Here is a 6,000-nt window from a genome sequence, read left to right on the forward strand (position 1 = left end):
ATCATGCATAGCGCGGTCAGAACTTTCTGCAGTGATAGAAATGGCCCTTGACAACCAAGTATGTAAAGTGTGGCTAGGGGGCGCCTGGGTGGCTCAGTGCCTTAGGCCCAGGTCATGATCTCAGGGTCCTGGGATTGGGCTCCCCGCTGTGCAGGGTATCTGCTTGCTCCTCCTCTGGCTTGTGCTCTCTCTTTCTCAAATAAATAAAATCTAAAAAAAAAAAAAAAAAATCAACAGAGTTCTAATTTCCAACCATTTTCTCATTCCTTATTTTCTTGACATACCCAATCCCTAGCCCCTCCTTAAAATCCTATTTCCCTTTATTTTAAGACAATTCCTGGTATCTACAACCTACCTGGTTTACTGGTCTTATTCCTTTGCTAGCTCCTCCTCCTTTCTTCCATCCCATGGTTCAACTCCTAACTCTCTGTCCTCTACTACATTCTTTCACTTCAAAAGTCTCCCAAAATTAGTTTCTGATTTTTCCTCAACTAAGATTCCTCATGTTCAGCTTACTTGCCAGAAAGCTCCAGCTTAAAATGTAAACATTTAAAATAATGCTTTTTTTTAATTCAAATTTCCTAATTTCTCTTAACATTGTAATCTCAGTGTAATAATTAAGAACAAGGACTTTGGAACTGTACTGCTCTAGAAAGCTGTGTGACCTTGGACAAATCTCTTTGTGCTTCAGTTTCCTCAGTTGTTGGAAAAAACAATAGTACCTATCTCATAGAGTTGCTATGAGTACTAAACAAATTAACAATTATATAGAAATGTCATTGGTATTATTGTCATGTTGTTTTTATCTTGCTAAGAACTTTTTAGCAATTTTTAAAAATATCCAAGGGCATCAGTAGTCAACTTTCTGAGTTTAGAGAAATCTAAAATTTTCTTTATTTTGCCCTCTCACTCAATAGTTGAGCTGGTGTTTATAAATAATTACCTAGTCTCCTAGGTTCTAAATTGTAGGGCTAGACTTGACCCTTTTCCTTCAGAATAGCCCAACTCCCATGATATCCTCATTCAGATTTCTTGCTTTTTCTCCCAGTGCTTTAATCTCATTCAAGGCTGTTCCTACCCCCCCCAACTCCCATTATCTTATACCACAACAAGTAAAATAGCCTTCTAAAAAGTCTTTGTCTTTCATTCACCACCCTTTTAAAAATGCACAAAAGCTTTCTGTGATTCCTATGGTTTACAAAATATAATCAGAAATACTTAATGGTATGCAAGAAATGACTTGATCTTTTTCCGATTTCTGTCTCTTTCTTCACAGATTCTTCATATTAGTTGATTTAGTCTGAAAAATCATAAATGCAAGCAAACAATAGGTACATTTAAAGTTTAGCTATTTGGTAAAATAAAGTAATGGTTATCATAATGTGTTGACTTTGTTACGGAATCACACATCTCCCAGGAGCCTCTGCTTTTGTGAAATTCTTAATCAAGATTCCAAAATTCTTGGCAAAGATTTTCAAATACCACAATTTTCATGAACAGCTTCAAGCTATATGTATGAACAAAATATCAAAAGGGATATCTGAAACTAGTGTGAATAGCAGCTAAAGATTTTTAAATATTATTTAGGGTAGGAGTGCCTGGGTGGCTCAGTCAGTTAAGCTTCTGACTCTTGATCTCAGCTCAGGTCTTGTGAATTCAAGCCCCATGTTGGCTCCACACTGGGCATGGAGCCTACTTTAAAAAAACTTTTTAAAAATTATTTAGGGTTGGGAATAAAGTATTGGTAGAGCGACCATTTGCTTAGTCCATATTTCTTGGTGACCTTGGAATTCTACCTCATTGCTCATTTCAAATGATCTGAAATGAGCCTTGGCCCACTTTGAAGTTTCATCCTTGGTAGGTTAGATGTCTTAAAAGGAAGACACATACCCATTAGTTTTATTTCAATTCAATTCTTAGCCAACCTGGTACAAAAGTAGATACTTAATATTATATATTTAAAAATTGCATTTATAAAATTACACATCAATGTATTGTAAGTGTAATATAAATGCATTGCAGAATAAATGGTTAACATTTATTAACGAGTATCATGAAGAATTTTGCCTTTTAATACAAAGAGCTAGTTGGTGACTATTTATTTATTTATTAAAGATTTATATATTTATTTAAGTAATCTCTACACCAAATGTGGGCTCAAACTCATGACCCCAAGATCAAGAGTCGCATGCTCTACTGACAGACAGCCAGGCACCCCCAGTTTGTGACTATTTAGATGGCAGAGTAACTTTAAAATTTGTCTTTTTCCACTTTGGATAATTTTAGCATGAAGATTTCAAAATTATTCTATTGACCTGAGTTCTGCTTAAAGTGAAAGATGTTCAGCCAACTTGTTTTCATGATGATAATGATGGTATTGCTTTCATGAAAGTCTTTTTTTATTTTAATGACTTTATGGTTTTAGAGCAGTTTTAGGCACAATAAAGGAAGGTATGGAAGGAGGAAAGAATGGAGATTTCCCCTATACCCCCTGCCCACACATGCATGGCCTCCTTCCCTATTATCAACATTACTCACCAGAATGATACATTTGTTACCAAAGATGAACCTATATTGACACATCATAATCACCCAATGTATGTAGTTTACCTTAGGGTTCACTCTTGGTGGTGTATATTCTGTGGGTTTGGACAAATGTATAATGATATACATCCATCATTATAATAACATCCTAGTATTTTCATTGCCCAAAAAATCTGTGCTCTGTATATTCATCCTTCCTTCTCCCTAACCTCTGGCAACCACTGATCTTATTGTCTCCATAGTTTTGTCTTTTCCAGAATGTCATGTAATTGTAATCATGCAGTATGTAGCCTTTCAGATTGGCTTCTTTCACTCAATAATATGCTTTAAGCTTCCTCCATGTCTTTTCATGGCTTGATTGTTCATGGTTTTTTTTTTAGTGCTGAGTAATAATCCATTGTCCAGATGTATCACAATTTATTTATCCATTCAACTACTGAGAGATATCTTGGTTGCTTCCAAGTTTTGCAAATTATGCATAAAGTTGCTGTCAGCATTCCTATGTAGGTTTTTTTGTGAACATAAGTTTTCAACTAACTTGGATAAATACCAAGGAGCATGGTTGCTGGATCATATGGTAAGAGTATATTTAGTTTTGTAAGAAACTGCCAAATTGTCTTCCAAAGTGGCTGAACCATTTTGCATTCTAACAAGCAATGTATGAGGGTTCCTGTTGCTCCACATCCTTATCAACATTTGGTATTGTCAGTGTTCCAGATTTTGGCCATTCTACTAGGTATGTAGTGGTATTGTTGTTTCAGTTTGAATTTCCCTGGTGACATAGGATGTACAGCATCTTTTCATATGCTTGTTTGCCACTATATATTTTCTTTGGTGAGATATCTGTTGAGGTCTTTGGCCCATTTTTTTTATTTGGGTTGTTCGTTTATTTACTGTTGCATTTTAAGAATTCTTTGTATATTTTGGATAATAGTCCTTTATCAGATGCGTCTTTTGCAAGTATTTTCTCCCAGTCTGTGGATGGCTTCTAATTCTTTTGACATTGTCATTTGCAAAGCAGAAGTTTTTAATCTTAATGAAGTCCAGCTTATCAATGATTTCTTTCTTGGATTATATCTTTGGTGTTGTATCTAAAAAGACATCGCTATACCCAAGATCACCTAGGTTTTCTCCTCTGTTAACATCTAGGAGTTTTGCATTTCACATTTAGGTCTGTGATTCCGTGATGTGTGTTGGGTTAATTATTTGTGAAAGATGTAAGATCTATGTCTAGATTTTTTTTTTTTTTTTTGCCTGTGGATGTCCAGCTGTTCCAGAACCACTTATTGAAAAGACTATTTCTTCTTCTATTTTACTACCTTTGCTCCTTTGTCAAAGACCAGTTGACTATATTTATGGGAGTTTATTTCTGGACTCCCTATTCCATTGACCTGTCTATTCTTTTGCCAATATCATACTGTCTTGATTACTGTAGCTTAATGGTAAGTCTTGAAGTCAGGTAGCATCAGTCTTCCAACTTTGTTTTTCTCCTTTAATATTGTGCTGGCTATTCAGGGTCTTTTGTTTCTCCATATAAACTTTAGAATCAGTTTGCTGATATCCATAAAATAACTTGCTCGGATTTTTATTTGAATTGCATTGAATCTATAGATCGAGTTGGGAAGAACTGACATCTTGATGATATTGTAATTTCCTATCCATGAACATGGACTATCTCTCCATTTATGTGGTTCTTCTCTGATTGCTTTCATCAGAGTTTTATAGTTTTCCTCATATAGATTTTTTTAAAGATTTTATTTATTTATTTGAGAGAGAGTGAGAGAGAGAACACAAGCAGGGTGAGGGGCAGAGGGAGAAGTAGGCTCCCCACTGATAAGGGAGCCCAATGTGGGGCTCGATCCCAGGAATCCAGGATCATAACCTAAGCTGAAGGCAGACACTTAACTGACTGAGCCACCCAGGCGCCCCCCTTATATAGATCTTATAAGAAAGACTTTTCAAAGTAACGTTTTATTCATTATTCTTCCCGTCTCCAACCCTTTTACAGAGTTCTAGGTGCAGCTATTAGATATTTAGATCAAAGAGAGGTCTCCTGATTATGGTTTCTCACTCTTCACTTTCACTACTTTTACAAACCACATGAATATTTGTAACGTAGTATTTTAGGGATCATGATCACTGCCTCATTTTACTCTCCCAAAATTAAGTATTCTTCCTTCATATTTTCACTTGGCTACAGGACATTTGCTATTACTTGTATTGCTAGACCTTTGCAAAAATCAGAAATGGTTTTCCTTTCTTTCCTACTCTTGCAATTAAGGTGTGCTACCAACTGGTGGTAATAATATGTCAGGCCTAACTATCAGATTAACCTGTGGTTTTCCCATGCCTTTTTTTTTTTTTTAAGTAGGCCCCACACACAGCATTGAGACCAACACAGGGCTTAAACTCACAACCCTGAGATCAAGACCTGAGCTGAGATCAAGTGTCGGACACTAAACCAACTGAGCCACCCAGGCACCCCTTCCGTTACTTTTTTAGTACTAAAAACACAATTCCTTCTAAACATGAGCACTCAATTACCAACGCTGGTAATAAGAGGGACCAGAATAGGGGCTCCTGGGTGGCTCATTAAGCATCTGCCTTTGGCTCAGGTCATGGTCCCGGTGTCCTGGGACCGAGCCCTGCATCAGGCTCCCTGCTCAGCAGGAGGCCTGCTTCTCCCTCTCCCACTCCCCCTACTTGTGTTCCCTCTCTTGCTGTGTATTTCTCTTTGTCAAATAAATGAATAAAATCTTTAAAATAAATAATTAAATAAAATTTAAAAAAGAGGGACCAGAATACCTCCCCTTTCATAATCAACAACCTGGTTGCCGGCAAAACCCTATCCCCCCAAAATGGAGGATAAGAACTACTCAGACACTTAAAAAAGAAATCTCATAAGCAGAGGGCTAAAGCTAATGTGGATAGGAGCTAAGAATTCTTATATAATCCTTAAGGTAGAGAATAAAATATCAGTAGAACAACCAATTTCTTACTCCAAGTTTCTTGGTGTACTTGGAATTTCCAAATCATTGCTTATATTAAAAGATCTGGAATGAAGCCTGACCCACTTTAGGGAGTCATTCCTCAATAAGATAGCTACAAAAAAACTATTGTTTCTATATAAACAGAAAAAAACAACATCTATTTTTTTCCCAAAGAAATGCACACATGGCCATAAATAAAAGGCAACAAATTAAATTGTAACAGAACATTAGCACAAAAGAATTTATGATGAAAAGCAACAAATATTATAACCCTTTCTACTTCTAGGATCAATCCCCAGAGCCAACCTCTTTTACATGTTTTTGTTTGTTTGTGATTACTTAAGTATTTCTAAATATGCTCATATCAAGTTTATACAATATCTAGTGACTCCTAGCTATAAAAGGTAAGGATTATGCTAACATCCACTTAAAAGTGTAACAGTTACATTCATTTTAGCTTTTTTGT

The sequence above is a fragment of the Zalophus californianus genome, chromosome 1 (assembly GCF_009762305.2).
Source record: "Zalophus californianus isolate mZalCal1 chromosome 1, mZalCal1.pri.v2, whole genome shotgun sequence".
Classification (NCBI taxonomy): Eukaryota; Metazoa; Chordata; class Mammalia; order Carnivora; family Otariidae; genus Zalophus; species Zalophus californianus.